Below are 24,897 nucleotides of genomic sequence, written 5' to 3' on the forward strand. Positions count from 1 at the left end.
GACCCTATAGACGATTTCATTGGAAAGTATTACCCCAGGGAATGAAGAACAGTCCTTCATTATGTCAAAAATTTGTGGATATGGCCCTTTTACCAATAAGAAAAACTTTTCCCTCTGCATATATCATTCATTATATGGATGATATATTATTGGCTCATGAAAATAAAGATACAACAGAAAAAATTCTCAAAGAGACAATTAGTAGTTTAACAGCTTATGGCCTTGTCGTAGCTCCAGAAAAAATTCAGAAAAATAGGCCACTTAGTTATCTGGGACAATGGATAGGGGATAATTATATAACAACCCAAAAGGCATCTATCAGAGTAGATAAATTGAAGACCCTCAATGATTTTCAAAAATTGTTAGGAAATATAAATTGGGTAAGAAAATATTTAGACATCACAACAGGACAATTAAGCCCCCTGTATCAAATATTACATGGAGAAGCTCACCCAAGGTCAATAAGACACTTAACTCCTGAAGCCTTACAGGCTTTAAAACATATAGAACAGGCTTTAGAAAGAGCTAAAGTACATCAAATAGACTATTTGGCTCCATGGTATTTAATTATTTTTGCCACAGATTATACTCCAACAGCTTGCCTATGGCAGGAAGGTGTATTGGAATGGCTACACCTACCACACACACATAAGAAGGTACTTACATCTTATCCCTCTCTTTGTGCACAACTTATATATAAGGGCAGAATTAGGTCTAGAGAATTGTTTGGCAAGGAACCAGCCTTTATAATCATACCATATAATAAAGAACAATTGGAACTCTTATTACAAGAATCAAAAGATTGGTGTCTCTCCTTAATGGGATACCTAGGACAAATCACCTTTCATTACCCCAAAGACCCTCTTATTGAATTCATAAAAGAAGTTCCTCTTATATTTCCAAAGATATGTGTTTCTCAACCCCTAGCAGAGGGTATTGTGGTTTTTACAGATGGGTCAGCAAATGGGAGGTCTGCGGTATACTCGGAAGGGAAAGAACCTTTAATAAAAATTGTACCGAAGACAACAGCTCAGCAAGCGGAAATACGTGCAGTTCTGCTTGCACTTAGACATTTTCCCCAGACCCTTAACCTTTATACAGACTCAAAATATGTGGTTAATTTATTTCCTACCATAGAAACAGCAAGTTTAACAGGTTCTTCTACTATTAAGCCTCTGCTTAAGGAACTGCAAGCTCTGTTATGGCAAAGGACAGAGAAACTTTTCATAGGACATATTAGGGGCCATACAGGGTTACCAGGACCCCTGAGCCATGGTAATCGCATGGCTGACTTATTAACTAGAATTAATCTCCTTACAGTACAGGAGGCACAAGAAAGTCATGCTCTGCATCATCAGAATGCTAATGCATTAAAGCAAGCTTTTCAGATAACTAGAGAGCAAGCTAGACATATAGTTAAGGAGTGCGCTCATTGCCCTCCACAAAATCAGAGTCTAAAAATGGGGGTTAATCCTAGGGGATTGAAGCCTCTTGCATTATGGCAGATGGACGTAACCCATATTCCTTCCTTTGGGAAGATGAAGTATGTTCATGTAACAGTGGATACGTTTTCTCATTTTGTCCACGAGTCTGCCAGATCAGGAGAAACAGTAAAAGATGTGATTCAGCATCTGGTACAATGTTTCATGATCATGGGGAAACCCATGCATATCAAAACTGACAACAGACCTGCCTACACCTCAAAACCTTTTGAGGTATTTTTAGCGCAATGGGGAATTAGTCACACGACAGGGATTCCCTATAACCCACAGGGGCAGGCCATCATAGAAAGAACTCATCAGACATTAAAATTACAAGAAAAAAGATTGCAAAATGCTAACTCATATATGTCCTCCTATCATGTTTTAAGCCATTCTCTATTTGTATTAAATCATTTGAACATGGACTCAAATAATAATTCCTCTGCTCTTAAGCATTGGGCAGTAAAAGAGATGGCATCACCATTGCCACGAGTTCTGTGGAGAGACTTGCTTTCGGGATCCTGGAAAGGACCCGACCCTCTAATAACTTCGGGGCAAGGGTATGCTTGTATCTTTCCACAGGATACAGAATCACACATGTGGATTCCAGACCGACTCATCAGGCCGGCGCCACAGAAAACTACAAAAGCGAAAGGAGAAGTTAGCGATGGCCCAGCTGACTCAGGAAATGAAGAAGCTGACTCTGAAGCTACAAAAGCTTCCAACATGGACCCAGCTGAAACATCTGGCAAATGAAGCAAAAGCACTTGCCTCACAACAATGTTCTAACCCTCCTTTAGAAATGCTATTTGTAGCCATGTTGTCTTTGATTGCTATCGGGCCTACTATGGCCTCTACCAGCCCTTCTACTTATTGGGCTTATGTTCCTCGTCCTCCCCTTCTACATGTAGCGGGGTGGTTGGATGATGAGACTTATAAGGTATTGAGCAATCAGACAGAAATCATAGGGGGGGTTCCAAGATTCAGATGAAAGGGCAAGCGCTTCCTCATTTATAAACTTTACAGGAAGCTCAGATTCATTACCAATTTGCTTCGCCCTGCAAGGAGTAGCTCCTCCTGGGTGTCTCTCCACCAGCTACAGAACCTTTTTAACTGATGCCCCCTGCTCTACCGGTAAGAAAGGAGATCCTAGATGGATCTGGGAGACTCAACTACTTACTATGGGACATCCCACCATGAATGAAACTTTTAAGTCTGTCAATTTTATGCCTCTTGATTCCTGTATCACTAAATATCGAGATAAGAATCAATTTTGGGATGATGGTATTACTGCTTTTCCTACTTGGTTGCATTGTGGGTTTCCTCACGCAGCCTCCTCCTATAATCCTTTACTGTCTAAATTGCTTATTTGGGATTTTTCCGCCTCTTCTGGAGAGAAGAAGTATGAAGATTATCTCTCAAAGCATAAGGATAAGTTTAATAATTACACATTTGTGGGCCATGGTGAAAAAATCACTAGGTGGTTTTCACCAGGGTATGTTGAGCCGGTGTGGGTGGCTAGAACCCCCTCCGGAAACATGAAAAAACATCCAGACTTGTTTCGGCTTGTTGCTGCTTCAGGCCCAGTGTCTCAGAAAAGACCCAAAGAAACTACCTCATCTCCCATTGCGGTTAGAGCGTGTATTTCCTATCCTTTTGCTCTGCTGCTAGGCTCTGCTACACATGTAAATATCTCTGCTCTTGGGTCTAACTCATATCATATAACTTGCTTTGGATGCATTATCACTAATTGTATTTCACCAAGGGAAAGACAAAGAATACAGATTATGATGATTGTGAAAAGACCACCTTTTATAATGATGCCCATACAATTACATAACATGACTTAGTATGATAATTCAGCTTTACAGGTACTCAGACAGCTTCATGAATTAATAAGGCCGAGAAGATTTGTTACAACATTGATATTAGGGATAACAGCATTAATATCTATTATTACTACTTTTGCCATTGCTACCACCGCCCTGGTTCAAGAGATTCATACAGCTCAATTTGTAAATGATTTAAATAAGAATATTTCCTTTGCATTATCTAAACAAGCAATTATAGACAAGAAATTAGAGGCAAAGATTAATATATTAGAAGAAGTAATGTTAGCCTTAGGACAAGATGTTGCCAATATTAAGAAACTTATGGAAACTAGATGTCATCAAGAATACAAGGCTATTTGTGTGACTCCACTTCCTTACAATTCCTCTGAGAATTGGGATAAAGTTAAACATCATTTGTTGGGGGTATGGAAGGATTCTTCCATTACTCATGATTAAGAAGCCATTCAAAAGGACATATCGGCCATGAGCCAAGCTCGTATACAAGCTGGCTCACTGAATGTCTTAACACAAGGATTACAAGAAGACCTTAAGGCCATGAATCCCTTAGATTGGATTCAATATTTTATTTTCATAGGCATTCTTGCCTTAATTGTAGTTTATGTTATCGTGATTTTCCCTTGTCTCTTCAGGACGATAACCAGATCTCTAGGCAGTGTGCATGAGGACCTGTATGCCTTCCGCCTTAAAAACAAAAAAGGGGGAACTGCCACGCCCATGATGGTGTCGCCTGCATGACAAATGCCTTGGATAAGGTAGTTACATGGGAAAGGGGGGCTCGCGGCCCTCGGGTCTATGCCCCCGGCAACCCCTCATCAATTTGCCCGAATCAAGGTGCCAGGCTACACGGAACCACGCAGATCTGCTTGCAGAGGCTGGCTGGCACTCTGCCTTCTTCTTTTTGCAGCTGTAATTATTGTTGTTTCCTTGTGTATTAATTCCAAGAAGTTAACTCTTAATGTTCCTGATGTGCCCCATAAAGAGAGTAATGATTCCTCAAAAGTGGCTTCAATACCCCCACCTATGATTCAAGCTTTTAGGCCAACAGTTCAAGAGGGTCTCTAAAGTTTGGAGGAATTCATGAATGATTTAGAGCAGAAAGAACTTATGATTCAGAAGGACGAAGATTCTAGCCAGGAGAGAATGAAAGTAAAGGTTCAGGCACTCATAGGCAATTCACACGCGCAGCCGACAGCAGCTGCGAGGAAGCAGTTACAGGAATTAGCCATTCCTACAAGAATTATTCAGGGACAAATAAAGTTTCTCATCAAGGGCCGATGGTGGCAACCCCCTAACTTTAATCTTAGACATAATAATTATTTAGAGCCATTACCTTTTACGGGAGCTTATGACGTACATGGGAACCGATGTGTGAATCATAATGGTATGAAAACAGAATGGCATAAGTTACAGTTCATGGAAAGATTAGCTAGGTACCGACCCCCCTGGTGCCTTCTCACCCACAGGTAAAGGTTAAGATATTTTCACACAAATGAAACCATGGTTAGAACAATGATGAAAAGGGTATAATTTTGATACAGGACAAAGGTGTAGAAGGAGACTACAGCTAGGGCCGTAATGTTCTCTGTCCGGATGAGGAACCACAAAAGAAAAAGTAAAGGCTATACTCATGAGATCTGTTAATCATTCTGAGAAAAGTGTGTAACTACATTGTTGATTCTATGTTTGTCACCCTACTGGCCGATTGCCGTGTTTCCCCAAGTAACTGTATAAAATTCACTGCTTGGTCTGAGTAAAATTGCAGCAGCTTCACAACATACTCTCCTGTCTGTGGCTGTCTGTCATTCGCCGAATCCCACTTATCCTGAGTACCTTCACCCCGTTCTCCCTCGGTCTGGTGGTCTAGCTGAGATCCAGTCCGCGGCAGTGTACCAGTTTCTTATTCTATAAATCTTGTAGTGGTGACAGTAAGATCTAGAAAATAGTAGCATGGATGAGATCCTAGAAGTTACCAGTCAAGTATGGATTTTAACATGACTACAAAGCAATCTAATGGAAGGGAACTGCATTATCAGTGGCCACTAATACAACAATTGAGTGGCCATAGGCAAAATAAGAATACAAAATAAAGAAATCTTTACTTCAATCAATAGTGTACAATGGTGTTTACTCAAGAGTCTAAATAATTCATATTTAATTTTTAATTAATTAAACATTTTCAGAAATTGCATTTAATTTTTGCCATTTGGCTTTTGAATTTAGAGGAACTGTTTGTTGCAATAAGAGGATTGCAAGTAGACAATTATTAAAGTTTTGAAAGTATATAATTTTTTTCTGTCTTCAGTAGTATCACCACAGAAAATAATGAGACTTCCCTTTGGAGAAACGTGCCCCTTTCCAACTATTTATCCATGATTTGCCTTTCATTAATTGGACAAATCATGTCCTTTATTTTGTGATATTACCTTGGCTACAATCATCTTACTCCCCTGCCATTGATATGTCCCAAACATCATTTAACTTCTTTTCAATATTATTAGTGTCACAGTCCTACATGTCAATTATCACTCTCAGCTTGGCTTTGGTCTTGTTAGTGTTTATATTGATGTGATAAAACAACATGACCACAAAGCAACTTGCAGAGAGGAAAGGATTTATTTCAACTGACCACTGTCAATTGCATTCCATCCCTGAGGGAAATCAAGGTGGGAAGCCACGGCAAGAACTCAAGGCAGAGATCTGGAGACAGTGAGTAAGGTAGAGGCCATGGAAAAAATCTGCTTGCTGTCCTGCTCAGCCTGTTTTTTCATGCTTTCCAGGGACCCTGTTCACAGGATATGCATCATCCACAGTGGGCTGGCCTTTCTAAATCAAACATTCATCAAGAGAATGTCCACTGACTTGCTTACAGGCAATCTGAGGGAGGCATTTTATCAGTTGAGGTTCCTTTCCCCAAATGTGTCTAGGTCCATGCCAACTTCACAAAAACAACCAACACAGCTTCTAAACACTTCAACATGTGAAGCTTAAGAATTTGATGATTTTTTTCATAAAAATTAAGCTGACAAAATGGTTTTGTCTTTGAACTCTACTCTTCTTACAGATTTGAGCCTCCCATGTCCCAAACTTGGGTTGCATGAACTATATACTCTTTGTCTTCCTAGCCCTAGACATTACAACTTTGTTGGCTTCTTTATTAGCAGCCACTTTTCATGTGGCTTTTTAGCCTCTCCTTCTACTCTCCCCATGAATTAGTGTATACTCTAAGAAAAAAAGAGACACACAATGGTGGACTCAACTGAATTAGTAGGACTTTCAATAGTTTGAGCTTTCAAGTCACTTCTTCCTTTGAAACTCTGAAATACCTGACTCTTGAGCATAGTGTGACCAAATATCTGATACAAACTACCATGACAGAGATGGGACAGAGTTTAGGGGCACACTGTCCTTCAGTAATGCACAAGATGACAGCAGCACAATACAGAGATATTGTGAGGTAAGATGTGCCAGGACTGAATTACTAGGAACAACTAAAATAATACACATTTAATAGAAAACTGCTAAATTTTCATTACTATGGAGCTATGGATTTTGTAGGAAAATGCAGGTAATAGAAAACACAGCTTCTAGTGTCTATAATTGAAAGAATTGGAGATTAAATGTCAGAATTATAAAGTTATGCTTGTTCATTAGAAGGAGAAAAATCAAGCTAATGCAGTTCCCTCAGCCATCTTAAGTATAATCAAAATCAAAATCACTAATAGACAAACACTTTGAAACCATGCCAGTCATCATGCTATATATGTTAAAGAATTATCTGTGAAATGTAAAAGCTTTGTAAAAATGTTTAAGAGTAATTTACTCTTGCCATTTGAATGATTTCCCTTTTATAGAAAATTAAATGCATATACAGTCCTTTTAAATTGTTGCATGAGAACCAATCACACAAATTCAGGCTGACATTGTTAAGCTATCAAGTTAACCATTTTCAAACAGTCTTATGAAAAGGAGTGGACATTTCTTGCCACCACCCCCCCCCCAACCAAACAAAATACGTCGAAAGAGGTAAATACGTTCCACAATCAAATGCAAATTGCTAAAGTCTGATATCGATTGCACTTTGATTCAATAGAGTCTGCTACATAAATGCTACTTGGGACAATTGTGCAAATTTTAATATAGATTTAGTTTTATATTACAAGATGGTGTTTGACTTTCAAACTTATAAACAGTATTGGGACTATGGGAGGAATTATCTTCATCCTTAGTTAAGGGATGCTGAAGTACTCAGACAGGGTCTATCATTATCTTCACTATTGATTTATAAAGTGGCTTAGCAAAAAAACATAAAAGATTTAAAAAATATACTAGTTGTTAAATTTTAGTAGTGCATATTTTAAAAAGTAACTGAAGCATTCTTTCTCATTACTTTTTGTCTTCAAAAAATTTAAGGAAAGAGTTGGAGAGATGGAGCAGTGGTTAAGAACACTTGCAGCTGCTTGAGAACTGGAGTTTGGTTTGTAGCACCGACACCAGGCAGTTCACAACTGCCTGTAACTTCAGGTCCAGCTCATGTGACATCTTCAATACCTGGGCTTAGCAGCACCTGCACACAGATGTATGTGCTGCTGCTGCCATACACACACTCACATATGCATAATAGTAAAATAAATCTTTACTGAATTTTCAGCAAAAGTGAAAAAAAAGTGTTAAGAACTAATCAGTTAATTAGAAGGAGTTATTAATGTGTGCTGAACTCATCAGTCAAGACATATTTATTGACAAGTTGAGACTGGGGCTGTCCCTTCAGAATTAGACATGTGGTATAAAAGTGGGAAGGCCTGTTTATTGACAAGTTGAGACTGGGGCTGTCCCTTCAGAATTAGACAGGTGGTATAAAAGTGGGAAAGCATGCCTGAAAGGGAAAATTATCACCAAAAATCAAACAAGTAAGAGGAAAAAATGAATGTCATCCTCAAGTTGGTTCACTGCTGTGGATATCACTCTGTATAAATAAAGTGCTGATTGGCTAGTAGCCAGGCAGGAAGGATAGGGTAGGCGGGACAAGGAAGAGGAAGAGGCTGGTAGAGGAAGGACACTGTGAGCCGCTACCATGAGAAGCAACACTTAAGCCACAAGTCATGGGGCAAAGTACAGACTAACAGAAATGGGCTAATTTAAGATAGAGGAAGTAGATAATAAGAAGCCTGCCACAGCCATACAGTTTCTAAACAATGTAAGTTTCTGTGTGCTTTCTTGGTTGGGTCTGAGCGACTGTGGGCCTGGCAGGTGAGAGAGATTTGTCCTGACTGTGGGCCAGGCAGGAAAACTTTAACTACAAATGGTGCCCAACGTGTTGGCAAGAGTTTCCACCTAAAACTTGAGAAAAAAAAGATTCTAAAAAGGAGCTGAAAACAGATTCCTAGTTGTCTCTCTCAAGTTAGTGGCAGCCTGACAGTTTGAGCTACTATGGTGGGTTCCTGGCGTGTGAGTCTGACCTGCACTGTGGCGGGAATGAGGAGTCTACAAGTGGCACTTTACTCTGCTGCATGGTAGATTTAGCCTTTGCTAGTTTGAGAAAAAAAAATTTTCTGGGCTATGCACTGCTTTGATGGAACTGCTTCTGATAGTTGATGGTACACATGGCTCCAGACCCAGAGCTGGTGGTAAACTGTACCACCCCCACTTCGGGAAGCTGAGGTGGGCAGAACCAGCAGGCACAGCAGCGTTTCAGTCTTACAAAGATGGATATTACACAGAGAATCTGGTTTGTGTTGTCTTTGGGACTTTTAACTGCAGAAAAAGATTTGATTGTAAAAGCTGTTGAGTTAAATAAATATGTAAATTTTAAAGGTACCTTGACTTCAAAATTTGGATATAAGGATATTTTGCTTTGGAAAAGAATCTCTGCTTTTGTTTCCACAGGAAGCCAGAGGCTGTGGATTTGTTCCAGATTAAGATACATCAGGTTTGATCAGCCAAGACCACCTGAAAGGTCTCCAATGACACCATGGCCCAGATGATCCGACATCCAGAATGGTTTCAAGGCAACTGGCTCAGAGGTTCACCCTAATGGACTACTCCATAATCCTAAAATTTTCTTTATGTCCCCATAAGATACAGCACCCCCCTCCAGCAGGAAGTAGTAAGAAAAACTACGCCCAAATTCCCAGCTGGCTTTGGAGTGGAATTGGCTCACTCCTTCTCTAAACCCAAGTACATTGTTAAAAGAAAAGGTTAAGAGATTCTTGTGTCCCAAATCAGAAGAGCCCTCTGGTGTGGGACAGAGAAAAACCAATATTTTATTTAAAACAGGTTGATTATAAATGCAATCTCTTTCTAAAGATAAAAAGGGGATATGATATAGATATAATAGGAAGAAAGGGTAGATTAATGAACTTACTTCTACAGAGCAACAACTCATTTAAAATGTTTTACATTGGTATAGATTTTAGTCTATTGATACAAACTTAAAGTTAATTTTGTTATACTGTGTGTGTATTTCTACTCTTGTCTAAGGTATTATGTTTGTACAGCTCATTTACAATTGTAATGGATAATTAAAAATAGATTAATAACTGGTCATCTATGATAATCATACTCATAGCCATGTTAGTTAAGTCTTCTAGGTATACACAGAGATATTTCAGATAGACAGATAATCTCCAAACACTTCAAAGGTCTACAGAATATGGCATTTAAAATATTTTTAAAATTTAGACTTTCTGGACAGTGAGACATGTCTGCTCCTGGCAGCACCAATTTACTTCAGAAAGGAGGATGGGCATTAAAGACACTTAATATGGAGTTTATCTTCACCTCGGCAAAAATAGCCATTTGGGCAAGAAACTGTTCTTGCCTGGACTGCTTGATCGACTGGATGTGCAGGATCCATAGAAAGGTGACCACTAAACTTTGCTTGACAAAATGGTCCTTCAGGTTCCTGCTTTGCAGAGGAAACTGCCAGACATTCTACAGGACACTGAGAGAAGTGACTGAGAGACTCTAGCCCTGTGGGCTGAACACAAATGCCCCAACTTTACAAAGGAACATTAGATGACTGTCCAGGCTGCCAGCTGTCTCTGTCTACCCTGCAAGACTCCCGAAAGTTGCTTGAATCCTTCTCCCAGTTCTCAGGTAATATTTTACTTCTGAGGTCTTTGATGTGGTTGAAGGGTAGATAGTTATAATTTCCTCAGTTATGATAAAAGATAAATTAGATATAAAACCTTAGACTCACAAATATAAGATGGATAGGATATCTTCTTTAATATTGTAACTATAATTCTGGCTTGATAATTGTTTTGTTACCTGTAATTTTGCTATGTAAAAGTTAACCCTCCTTTTTTAACAAAAAAGAAAAGGGGAAGTGCTGTGGATATCACTCTGTATAAATAAAGTGCTGATTGGCTAGTAGCCAGACAGGAAAGATAGGGTAGGCGGGACAAGGAAGAGGAGGAGGCAGGGAACAGAAAGGCTGGTAGAGGAAGGACACTGAAAGCTGCTGCCATGAGAAGCAACATGTAAAGACACTGGTAAACCACAAGTCATGTGGCAAATATAGCCTAACAGAAATGGGTTAATTTAAGATAGAAGAAGTAGATAACAAGAAGCCTGCCACAGCCATACAGTTTCTAAAACAATGTAAGTTTCTGTGTGCTTTCTTGGTTGGGTCTGAGCGACTGTGAGCCTGGCAGGTGAGAGAGATTTGTCCTGACTGTGGGCCAGGCAGGAAAACTCTAACTACAGTTCACTTATAACTGTCCCTAAAGTCCTTCCTGTGGATGGTCAAGTTGAGTCTCTGGGACTTTGTGTATGTGTTATTGTGAGAAGGCAAGACAGGGCAGAAACTGCTCCATCTTGTAATCTTACTGAGGCCATTTAAGGTTTAACTAGAATTTAATCTCCTTGAAGGAGATCCTATGGAAAACCATCTATCACTATTCTGGGAACCCAAGGTCAAGGTGACTTAGCCAACTTAGCTTCTGTTAAACTATCTCTTTCTTTGATTTTTAGATACTTGTTTGTTTCTTTGCTTGTTTTTCGAGACAGGGTTTCTCTGTGTAGTTTTGGTGCCTGTCCTAGATCTCACTCTGTAAACCAGGCTGGCCTTGAACTCATAGATATCCACCAGGCTCTGCCTCCTCAGTGCTGGGATTAAAGGCTTGCACCACCAACACCAGGCTAAACTACCATTTTGCAGGAACCCCCTCCAGCTAATTACTTACCTTGGCTTTTGTTAAACTGCTTGTTTCTGCAAAGCCCCCTGAAGTGGCTGAGCATCACCAGGATGTGATTTCTGCCTTTAAAATACCCTTTGTTCTGGACACTTGGTGCCACACCTTGGTTCCTGAACACTTTGGTGTGGTCACAGTGAATAAAGACTTTCAGTTGGCTATATGCTGTGTGTGTCTGAGTGTTCATCTCTGGTAGGCTACCTGGAACATTATGAGAGTCTCAATTTCTCCCAAATAAGAGGTTTTATGTTTCTATTAGAATTGTGGAGGGTCTATTTAAATATCTCACTGTTTAAACTTTATAGTTCCTTGTTAGCCATCATTGTTTTGATATTTTCTTTAGATATACGTAGTAGTTTGAATGATAATTTTTCCTATAGTTTTGCATATATGAATACTTAGTCTCTAGTTGGTATCACTGTTTGAGGTTAGAATGTGTAGCATTGATGAAGGAAGTATGTCACCAGAGGTGAGCTTTCAGAGTGAAAATCCATCTACTGTTTCCAGCTTTGTGCTTATAGTTTAAGCTGGGAGATCTCTGCCTCCTATTCCTGCTTCCAAACCCTGATATATGCTGCTCTGTTGTCCCTCCATTACGGATTCTAATCCTCTGGGACAGTAAGCCATAATAAACTCTCTTTCTTAAGTGGTCTCATGGTGTTTTATTACAGTAACAGAAAAGTAACTAATATAATATTTAAGAATCAAATTGTTTCAAAACTATTAATATAATCAAGGTCTCGAGATAGGCTGTGGGTTTGATGCCTTACAAAATAAAGCTAAGGTCCTTAGTGAAACTTCTTTATGTTCTTTAGTCTTATTATTTATGGCCCTTTCTGCTTTTCTTGTCAAATTCCTTTGTATCCCAGCTACAAATAATCATAATGATAGCCCTGCACTTGGTTTCTTCCCTTCTGAATGATAGCAGAACCTAGTGCTTACGCTGTATTTGGTTTTCCATTTTCAAAGTGCTTTGCAATCAGTCACTAGCTGAGCTCCCTTACCCGTGAAATTTATTTCCTGATGACACAAGGAACAGGTTCTTGGCATCTGGCTATGCCTACTACTGCTACCACAGTCCAAGGAGAAAATTAGTGCAGTGGATTGAGGGAAAGGTGAGGGGTCAGGATATTTGTGTCCAATTTTTGATTCTGCACTTGATTTCTGCACATCCTGGTTTAAGACAGGCAATTGCTCACTGTAAATTTTTCACCACCTGTAGGAAAAGGAGGTTGGAATCCACACTGAAAAAAGTGAGATGCTCATCTGCAATAAACTGGGTGCCTTGAATTTCTAGGATTTTGGTACTTTAGAGCATTACCTAGAGTGGTTCATGGAGGTTCCTCATCCCTGTGATCATATTTCTCATTAAAAGGCTGTTCTGAATATCCAAAATTACATGATGAATATAAACATTCTCATATTTTCATCCTGTAATCTTGTCTTCCAGCAAAAGAGAGAGAGGGAGGGAGGGAGGGAGGACGAGAAGAGAAAGACAGACCCAGACAGAAAGAAAGGATAGAAGTAAAACCAGATCAAGGCACAAGGACAAATCAGTGACTGGCATCCATTACGCTATAATCCTTTTTTATATTCCACAGTTATTGGGATAACTTTTCATGACTATAAACAAGAATTTCTAGTGACATAAATGACAAAGTACTTCGTAATCAAAGTGACAATCTGAACTCACCTAGCATCTGATATTATTTTTGTGCTTCCAGTACAAGTGGCAGATTAAATTGTAACAGATACTTATTAACACAGAAGAAATGAAGACAGTGCAGAAGAACAATGGGTAATGGTAACAAGAAAGACAGTTACTCAGAAGAAAGTGAGGACATTTATTCAGACATCTGTTTGACATGGGGGTTGTCATCTAGTTCCTTCTTTGTAACAGATGTTCCTGGAGTGAGAACATTTGCCTTAATGGAATTTCTGTCCATTCCAAGTCTCTCTGCCTCTATCTTTTATCCATATGCCATGGAGAAGTTTTTCTTGGACATGCACAATTGGAAGATCATAGAGGACTGATACTAAGCATGGGCATTTTTACTAGATTTCAGACAGAAATGACAGTTAGCAAAGAAGGTAAAATTCTAATGTAAGGGATTATGACTATATATGAGATGATACATAAAAAGGAGAAAAGTATCATTCAGTGACTTGGCTGGCCAAGAAATATAAGGATATGTGGTTGGTATTTAAAATGAATAAAAAATTCCTTAATAAAAAATGAAAAGAAATATAACTATCAATGCATAGGAGGTAGTTTCTGCCCTGAACCCATTCAGCAGGGAGGGATTGTACCTACCAGGACACACGCCTCTGAATTCATGTTGAAGTATTATCTGGGACAGCAATGTCAGACTTCAAAGGTCCATGGGGGATATTATTAGTTTTTCTCCATACATCTGTCCTGGCATAGCTGCTTCTGTTCCAAGCTAATAGGGGGTGTGTGACTAAATATTGAGATAAAATCTTAAACATTTAGAAAGGAAGACCCAGATAAGTATCAGCAGACTCTTGAAAACATCCAAATGGCTGATCAAGTATAGCAATCATTGAACTGATCTCTAGCCAGAAGAGGGGAAGAGATTAGTAAGTTTATATACTCACTGTCATAGTTCTGTAGTGAACTTTGGTGACTTGGCAGAAGTCCATGATACATGAAAGAACTATGGTTTTTCTGCCCCAGTTTTTCTCCAGGGAGGTCTAATTGGAAACGTAGTGACTATATCTTCTCTTGTTTAAATCCTTTATACCATCAGCATTGAATTCAATCTCCAATGTTACTACAATCAAAATAAAGCAAGCAACATCAGCTTCTCTAAGCTTTTATCTTAATTTCTGTGTCTCTACACTTAACATGCTTTTATGAACCTTAGCTTTACTGTAAAACACATAGATACTCCTACAAACAAATAATTCAGGAGTTAAGCCAAGGTACATCTATGCATGCTTATTAAGTATAAAATATTGGCATGCTTCATCTCATAAAATGATTTACACTAGTATCAATTATATACTAGTGAAACCATTTTAAAATTTAAAAAAGATCTACCTTCAAGACACACATACCAATTGAACTTTGTCATGTCTTTTTTTCAGCATCATAGTTGCTCCTATGTCCTGGATGTTCAATGGCTGCCTTCTAGCTGCCAGTTTGACAATTTGAGCCAATGTCAACAAGCTGTGAATTATTTTTTTTACCACCACATTTGACTTGAAAGATTCAAATTATAAAGCAATGTGTGGTAACATCTGGCTTAAGAGGTTATTAAATGTTTTAAGCATACTTTGTTCATGTGGTACTAAATCTACTACATCTGAACATACAAGAAGAAGCACTTAAATATATATTAAATATTAAGAGTACAGCATTCTTGGGAAGGTCATGATTCTGGAGAGGATGTCATCAATTTCTGGGAGAAGCAGAAATACTCAAGGAGAAAAAAGTACCACTGATGATTCTTGGTTAGATACTGCTCCTAGACCATCTACATTAAAACCGGTGAAATGACATTTCATGGACTCAGGAGAGCCAATGCACCAGAAAGAAACCATCTTGTTTTGAGATAACAATTCTTGTTCTCATTAATAAATCAATGAAAACTGAAGCACAAAAGTAACAATGTCATCTCCTTGAACAGGCTGACTTTTCAGATGGGAATTACAGTTTATTGATTGTATAAAGTTTGGCTAAATAGCACTTCCCAGTAGAGTCATGATAATTGAGAATAGAAGGAATGTATAAGAAAATATGATCTTTTAAAAAATAACATAAATATCATTAACCTGATGGTATTTACAGAGATAAATTTATGTAGACCTAGATATTTCTATATCAGTATTTGGATGGTGGCTAGCATTGTTGATGTTTTTGTGTCTTTCCCCCCTCCCTACTTTTCTTAGAGTTTATACTACTGAGTCAGACTTACTTTGTCACCTAATTGTCACATGTTTGGGTGTAATGTGTTTATTTTGGTTGTCTTTTCTATAAAATGTTGTAAGGTAACTATCATAGCTACCTTACAGGGTTATGAAAATTAACACAGTAAAGTCGAGTATCAGGAAATACAGGTCATATACCAGCTAATATTTCTTACTGAAGCTTTTATCTATAGTTTTATAATAACATTTTGTGAAAGAACTCCTAATAAAGGTCATTTACTTAAAAACTTCATGTGAGGCTTGAGGGTACAGCCCAGTGGTAGAGTCCCTGCTAGCTTAATAAAACAGAGATGTTAGAATTCATTCTGGTTTTCTTGCTTTCTTAATAAAAAATGTTAGCCTTGTGTTGCATGGTTCCTCTTCTTATGAGCCATCAATGATGACAAGTGGACCATGATTTGTGGTGACATACAGTGCACCTCAGTAAAACTTATCTGGGGACCAGAGGACAGAATCAGCCACTAGATTAGACATAGAAGCCAGACAGTGATGGCACACACCCTTAATCCTGTCACTCAGGAGATAGAGATTTGTCTGAATCTCTGTGAGTTCAAGGCCACGCTGGGAGCAGAGCCAGGAATGGTGGCACACACCTTTAATCCCAACACCTGAGATCTCATACCTTTGCTTGGGAAGCACTCACACCTTTAATCCCAGAAAGTAAGATGGTAGGGCAGAAAAAGGTATATAAAACAGGAAACAGGAACTCTGTGGTGGGATGTCTTTCTGTATATGTATTGCTATGATTGGTTAATAATAAAAAAAGCTTCTCTGGCCGAGCGCAAGTTAGGTTATAGCCAGACAGGAAATCCAAGAGAGAGACAGGAAGAAGAAAGGCAGAGGTGAGAGATACCAGCTGCCACCTAAGGAACAGTAAGATTCCATAGCCACATGGCAACTTATAGACTATTAGAAATGTGTTAAGTGATAATAATTAGCTATCAAGAGGCCTGATATAGACCATACAGTTTGTAAATAATATAATCTTCTGTGTGTTTACTTGTGTCAAAGTGGCTGCAGGAATGTAGGTGAGAGAAACGTGGGACCACAGGGCCAGCCAGGAAAATTTTCTAGCTACTGAAGTCTCTCTATTCAGGTTGAAGATTTTGTAGGGGTAAGAACATGGATGGCTTGTTCTCTGATTTTTCAGCTTTCACCCCAATATCTGGCTCTAGGTTTTGTTCTTGTTGTTATACGAACTTTTAAGATTGGGGGGAGGCTAGAGGGGCAGGAGGAGGGAAGAGGAGAATCTGTGATTGGTATGTAAAATGAATAAAAAATTTCTTAATAATAAAAAAGACAAGAGAAAAAAGATTCATGTTACATAGATTCATTATGTTAACATTATTACATTTTTTCATAGTCTGTATGTGTTTTATATATATATATATTTCTGAAACTCGTTCTTTTAAACAAACATAGCTAACTTCTTTTTCAACTAGGGTATAAAATACCCCAATATCTCTTACAAAAATTAACAATTATCCAATGATTCAGATACAATTTAGGAATGATTTAGCTTTGATCACCTTTCTAGGTATACAGACAAGTGGTGCTCACAAAGCATGATACTTTCCTATACTTTTAAGTGGAGTTACCATTTAGTTAAGCATGCCACACACAGAAAGCCCATTGCCTATGAGACACTTCTCTGAAAAAGACAAAGCAGTTTAGACATTCACAATAAAAACCAACTTGAACCTTATTTAACTTCCAAACTGTCTAAATTTCTTGAAGGTTCAAATAATTCCCACAAAGCCTTGCTATACTTCCTCCTTACACTTCACTGCTTGCCCCCTGGGAAATCAAACTGCCCACTTATTGGAATAAACAAATGTCATTTATACACTCCTGTATCACTTAAGTATCACACATTTTAGGAAAATTTAAAGAGAGGAATAAGATTTTTCTCTTAGCTGGGTAGGGTGGCTTATGCCTGTAATCCAAGCACCTGGGAAGTTCAGGCAGGTGGATGGTCATGAGTTTGAGACCCACCTGGACAACATAGGCCCACCTGAATTCCAAATCAGGATTGGATATTAAGACTACTTCTTAAAATAAAAAGACTTTCTCTTAAAAAGGAATAACTATGAATGATGTCTAAGAGATAAATTAGGATATGTATCTAATATTCATGTTGCATATTACGCGTGCTATTTTTAAATGTATATAGGTAAACCAAAACATGAAATATAGTGGGACAACTCAATGGTTGATTTTTATTTGTGGCTTGGGACATTGTACTTCATTTACTACTCTTAATAAAAATACGTATTTATGAAAATGTTCCCTAAAGCAATGCTAAGCAAAAGCCACTGACAAAACATCAACAAAAGTGGAAAATAAGATTGAGTAAGTGCTGTCTTTTGAGTTCCTTGTAAAAGTGACATGGGACAGATAACTGCCTAGATAATAATACTGCAATTATAACTTGAATGTATGAAATACTGTCTTTGTCTAATGCCTCTACCTGCAGAAGTCTATGCTTATTGCTGAATTAAACAAATACATGTGGGAGTAGCATGTATTTAAATGCCAGTCCTAAAGAACTTTGAAGGCAGGGACCAGTGAGAAAGCGATCATTGCCAGAGCACCTGTGTGTTGAATGAATCGACATCCACTGCTGAAGCTGCATGGAGTTGATGCTTCATTCTGATCTGTACCTAGGTGCCAGCTCTCTGATCAGACGTGAAACTGATTGGTGACAGGACCAGCTTCAGACTGGCAGCTATTTGCAGAGTGGATTCACTGGTGTATCAGTGCAGGCCTTGTACACTCAGCAAGGAGGTCAACCACTGATGGCTGTGGAGTTGTCTGCACAAGGATAGGCCTACCTCACCTCACCCACTCCTTTGTCCATGGAAACCTTTTTGCTTGATTGGAATGGTAACCAGAGCTTTCAGTGTATTGTGACCAATGGGCATAGTCTCAGAAGACAGACATAGTCACAGAAAAAAAAACAAAACGAAGCATTCAGGCATAAGTTTAGTAGACTAAATCAGTAAATAATGATATAAAAATAAAATAATGTAAAAAACAATTTTCTATTTAATTGATAGTGATGTAATGTAAGAAATGAACATCTAAATTTAAAATGTACATGATAGGCTAACTCTGATTTCTTAAGTGACAAATATATATTCACATATGTATTTATTTTCTTTCAGTGAATTACAGAGGATTATTTCTATTTCCCACAACTAGCCGTAGATAGATATTTGTGATTCAAATGAGGCTTGCTTTTTCCAACTGTACAGTTCTTTTCGACGGCCTCAAACAAGTAGAATAATGACTGTTACAGAGTGATGGACAGTGATCCTGTAAAAACTTCACTTCTATTATAAAGCATCAGCTTTGTATTCAAGTTTAAAATGTATAGCAGAAATGCACACAAAAATAAGTATACAGATTGTGGGTTTTTCTTTTATCACTAGTTCACATGTAGGCTTACTTTGTCTGCATGTGTGTCTGTATGTCACATGTGTTTCTAGTGCCTACAGAGAGTAGAAAGTGTGAGATCTCTTAGACTCGGAATTACAGACAGTTTGTAAGATGCTATGTGGGTGCTGGGAATCAAATCTGGATCCTTGCAAGGAGCTGCCAATACTCTTGACTACTGGGCCATCTCTTCATCCCTGTGGATTTCTTTTGAACAAAGTCAAATGGCTTCATTCTGTTGTTCAGTGTCTTTGATCACTATCAATCTTCAGTTAAAACCCTGTCCTGACTGCTGATGTTTCACTGATCACCACCAATCTTCAGTTAAAACCCTGTCCTGACTGCTGATGTTGTCCTTGTTTAATTTCTGCTGCTGTGACAAAACATCCTGACTATAAACAACTTGGGCAAGGTTTATTTTAGTTCACAATTCCAATTCCTGGTCACAGTCCATCGCAGCACAGAAGTCAAGGGTGCAGGCCCTTAAAGCAACTAGTCATATCACATCTATAGGTAAGACAGAGAGAAATGAATGCATGGATGCTTATTACTCAGTTCACCTTCTCCACTATTATAGAGTCCAGGTCCCAAACCCTGGGAATGGTGCTGTCCTCAGTGGACTGGGTCTTCCCGCATCAATTAATGGAAGCAAGACAATTCCCCATAGATTACTGTGCAGCTGAACCTGATACAAAAATTTCCTCACTGAGACTCTTCTCTAATGATTCTAAGTTGCCAAGTTTCCATCCCAGCTACCATATATTCATCATGCCTAAATCTGAAATTTAAAAATTTATAAAAATGGATAATTTTACATACTTATGCGCGTGTGAGCGCGCGCGCGCGCGCGCACACACACACACACACACACACACACACACACAGTGTGTGCTTTTTTCACTAAATATGTTTGAGATTATTTTATTTTTATTTTTCTATGCTGTTTGAACATATCATTGTTTATTTCTCATTCTACTGTGTCTATACACATTGCCTCTGGTTCTACTATGAACAGTGCTGCTATGAATGAATATTCTTGGCTTATTTTTGATGTGTATATCCAGTGAAAGGAATTTCTGGATTTGAGGTATTAATGTGTTCAGAGTTAAAACATACCTCCAAATACCTTCAGTTGTATGACTTTTTTTCTGGAAATTGCAAACCAATGTCTGTTCACTCCAGAACAAAGAAACTATTCCAACAAAGACTAGCTTGGCAAAGCAATATGCTTACTGTGGCTACATGCAAAAGTGTAGGTCTGAGTGAGCCACAGTCAGTTGCCTCTGAAAGCTTCAAGCCTTCAGTTCCTTACATAACCTGCAGGCAGCTCCACTGTAACATTTCCTCTCCCACTGAAATTACTTTTTGGTTATGTAATCTTGGAGTTAAGTCTTGTCAGTAATATAATGTAGGCAAATTACTTTTTACATTTTTTATTCATGCTATTGGTGTTGTGTTTGGTATGAGATCATGGTTCTTTCTAAAGTACTCATTTATTTATTATGTAACATCCAATTTTTTAAAAAGATTTATTTTATTTTGATTATTTGTATGTGTGTATTTATTTGCGTGGGTATGAGCAAGTGAGTGCAGGTACCTTTGGAAGCCAGATGAGCATTTTGGATGCCCTTAGATGGAGTTACAGGTGGGTGGTTGTAAGCTGGGATGCTGGGAACCAAACTTGGGTCTTCTGCAAGAGTAGTACACACTCTTACTTGCTGAGCCCCAAGGACAGATTTTTAGTATGGCCTGAGGCAAGAGGTCACACCTATCTAATTAACTCAGCCTCATTTACTAAAGAAAAGTCCTTCACTCACTATGCTTTAATTCCACTTTTAAACCACTCTTGACTTCTTTTTATGTTTTCTGAGCATTTTTGTGCATCGTCCCTTGTTATTCTATTTTTAATTATAGTTATTTGTAATATCTGTACATCTCTTCATGACTGCTCCCCAAATATAACACTTGGTTTGGATATTATTTGCATTTTCATGTACATTTTAAATGACTTTTAAAGTAAATTGTTTGAAAGGGTGTTTCCTTGTGTGATACAGGATGGTCTCAAATTCCTGGGATGCTCCTGCCTCAGTTCTTCAAAGTCTGTGATTACAAGCATGCACCACTACAGTTTTTTAAATGATGTCCTACTTAAAGCAAAAACCTCATGAATTATTGATTGTGAGTATACTGGCTACATTCATTTGGCGGAGTGGATTGTCAGTAATATTGAATCTAGTACTCTTATCCATTAAAATGGTTTTTCCTATTAGCTTTGAAATTTTTCTATTTGTCTGTCTGTCTCTGTCACTCTCCATTTCTGTCTCTGTCTCTCAGTATCTTTCTTTGTCTGTCTGTCTGTCTGTCTGTCTGTCTCTCTCTCTCTCTCTCTCTCTCTCTGTGTGTGTGTGTGTGTGTGTGTGTGTGTGTGTGTGTGTAGTGATGTTGAGGATGGAACCTTGGGCCTACATTATTTACTTGACAGGATATCAGTCATCAAGTTACAGGCTAGCCTTCAATATGTTTCTTTATTTCACTGTAACATTAATGGATATTTTTCCTTAATTTACTTCTAGGGTTTTTATGTATAAACAATATAATTTTAAAATTAATTTTCTAATTGTGTCCTTTCAGTAGGGATGAATGAAATTGTATTTGAACACCAATTTTTTATGTGGTGTCTTTGGTAAAGTCTACTTAATAATAAAAGATTCTTTGGACTTTCCATGAAAACATATGTGTTACTGAAATTAATAGTCTCAAGTTTTCCTTCCGGATTTTTTGGATTTTAAAATTTCTTTTTCTTGCTTTTCTTTGAGAGCTAAGGTTTAATAAAATTCTTGATGGAAATGTAACAACCAGTACTCTCTTTGCTTTTGAACTCAGGGGAAGACTAATCAGTCTATCAAGATGTATTGTGGTGTGTGGGTTATCAAAATTTCTATTAGTAACACAAATTTCATCTTATGTAATTTGCATGTAGGTCCTATAAGCTAATATTCCTCAGTCCTAATATGTTTAAAAAATTATTTAAGTGTTTGTTTTTGTGTGTGTATGTGTGTTTGTCTTTATAACTGTGTGTGTCTGTGTAGCAGTGTGCACACCTGAGTTCAGGTTTCCACAATGGCCAGAGGAGTCAGAGACTACAGGAGATGGAATTATTGGTAGTCATGAACTGTCCATCAAGGATGTTTGAAACTGAACTAGGATCCCCTGCAAAAGCAACACTGCCAAATCATCTCTCAAGTCCCAGGAATAGTGTCTTTAATATCTATTCTGTAAATCACATCATATGTAGCTTTGTTAAGGATAATGACATTTTTAAAAAGGAAACTTGTAGAGAGCAGTTAATTATTTTGCAGGATAGAAATTCCAAGTTTATCTATTAATTATTCATAAAAAGTAGCACACAGACACATTGCAACCATCACTATGTAATCATTAAATTTTTGTTATGAAAAATGTTAAGCCAAAGGAGGAAGAAGAATAGAATGAACACATTATTCATAATCTAATATAAATACTCACACCATCTTATTTAATCTTAAATAACCAATAAATTATTTTAAAACAAATAATAGATAACACTTCAACATGTAAAATATAAACTTCAGTTTACATATCTTAGAAATTATGATTTAGCCAGGCGGTGTTGGCACACATCTTTAATCTCAGCTCTTGAGAAGCAGAGCTAGGTGGATCTTTGTGAGTTCAAGGCCAGCCTGGTCTACAAAGACCCAGGACAGGCACCAAAACTACACAGAGAAACCCTGTCTTGAAAAAAACAAACAAACAAACAAAAAGACATGATTTAAGTATAGGAGTTGGATAGATGGCCCAGCAGTTAGGAGCACTTGCTTCTCTTACAGAGGACCTGGATTATGTTCTCAGTTCCCCAAAGGCTGCTCAGAACCAATTTCAGGGGACCCAATGGTCTTTTCTGGCTTCTGTGAGCACTGCACACACATGGTTCATATACATGTAGACAAAACACTCATGGACACATCTTTTTAATTAAAAGATTTAAACATAAATGGAAGGTGGGAGGGAACTAAGAGGAATGGGGGAGGAGAAACTGTGGTCTGGATGTATTTTATAAGAGAAGAATCTAATTTCAATCAAAATAATAGAAAAAAAGAAATATTAAAGTAAAGCATGTCATACCTTAATTTTTTTCTGGTAACAGTGATTAAATTGTAGGTGAATTTCTAAACAGTCTTATTAACTAAAAAACCTGGAACTATACATAGGGGTGAAAATCTGAGAGACCAGGGAAATAGAGAAAGACACAGCTAACCTTACCTCACCAACTCTGCAGCTTCCAAAGAAGGAGATACTTCCTATCTACCTCTGCCTATATGCCTTGCTGTTCTGCCATCTGATTTGCTCTCTTTGTCCAGGTACATCACTTCCTCTTCCTGCCCAACTCTGTCATTTCCTGTCTCTCAATACAGACCTCCAGACCTCCATGGTTAACTAGTGTTGGAATTTAAGGCATGTGCTACCACACCTGGCTCTGTTTCCAGTGTGGCCTTGAACTCATAGAGATCCAGACAGATCCTTGCCTGCCAAGTGATAGTATTAAAGGCATGCACTATTATTGTCTAATTCCTGTTTACTAGGCAGGCCTTTTCCTCTGATTTTCAGGTAAAGTTTATTGGGAGACAGAGTATATTGGGGAATACAATAAGTCGTCACATTTTCCCTTTTTTGTTTAATAAAAAATAAAAAAGTTATAGCTATTATAAGAAAAACTATATACAATAAGTGCAACAACTATATACAACATATACAAGCAATAAATACATCAACAATTTCTAATCCATTTTGCATTTGACAAATTCAGCAAAAATATTCCATTATCTATGCTATTTTGGTGAGTCAAAAATGTACCTAATTCACTTTCTATCCTAATTTGTATTAACAACAAAAAAACTTCCAACTACATTAGGCACTCACCATTGGGCCCTGAGCCACACATACCTAAAAAAACCTTAAAGATACTGAATGCACAGATACAGAGGCCCACTATGCTTCCTAGTCTCACAGTCTCATGACAGCAACAGAGCAGACTCATATCCTGACAACTGCCTGTAAGATGGAGCTGGCAGCCAGCCCCCATGAGCTAAGCAGCATGGCAGATTCCCACTACAGTACACAGTGGTTTCTCTAAGCTTTGCAGCACACTGAATGGTAGATTTAGCTTTTGCTAATACAAAACAACAACAACAACAAACAAATAAACAAACAAACAAAAAAAGGTATCTGAGCTACAGGCTGCTAGATGGAGGCAGGGACCTACTGCTTTACAAAGTGAGCAATGAGCATGGTTTCCCCAGAGCTGGTGGTAAACATAGTTCCACCATGTTGGAAAGCTGAGGTGGGTAGATCCAGCAGCCAAAGTTTGCATTTCCGTTTTAGTCATTCTGCAGTTTAAAGTAATTGATTCACAAAAAGACAGATTCAGATTAAATAAACTTCTAAATTTGTTTACATTATGTGTAAAAATGAACATTGGCTTGTTATATAAAGAAACAGAAAGTTTTGAAAAATTAAGTCTTTAAAGACAAAGTAAAAGTAATATAAAAAATAAGCCACGTAAAGATAGAAATCACACAGAGAGTCTGGATTATATTTTCTGAGATTTTTAACTACAGAAAGACATTTAATTATAAAGGCTACTCAGTTAAACCAATATGTATATTTTAAAGGTATCTTGACTTCAAATTTTGGATCTAAGGATATGTTGCCTTGTAAAGGAGGTTCTGCTTTTGTTTCCACAGGAAGCAAGAGACTATGGATTTGTTCCAGGTTAAGATACATCAGGTTTGATCAGCCAAGACCCCCTTAGAGGTCTCCAGATGATTCAACATCCAGAACAGCTTCAAGGAAACTGGATCTGAGAATATAAGCTCACAGAATACTCCAGTCAGGACTTGACCATAACCCTAAAATTTCTTTGCGTTCCCATAAGAGTAC

General features: G+C 38.0%; 1 long non-coding RNA gene across 1 annotated transcript in view; it reads right to left on the bottom strand.

Moving 5' to 3' along the window:
- The window catches only part of LOC118581144, a 118,117-nt gene that overhangs the window by 28,290 nt on the left and 64,930 nt on the right, over window positions 1-24,897 (bottom strand). Inside the window, exon 3 of the long non-coding RNA XR_004944665.1 lies at window positions 14,149-14,324. This is a non-coding gene — a long non-coding RNA (uncharacterized LOC118581144). The remainder of the gene's footprint in view (window positions 1-14,148; window positions 14,325-24,897) is intronic.

The sequence above is a fragment of the Onychomys torridus genome, chromosome 4 (genome assembly GCF_903995425.1).
Source record: "Onychomys torridus chromosome 4, mOncTor1.1, whole genome shotgun sequence".
In the NCBI taxonomy this organism is placed as follows: Eukaryota; Metazoa; Chordata; class Mammalia; order Rodentia; family Cricetidae; genus Onychomys; species Onychomys torridus.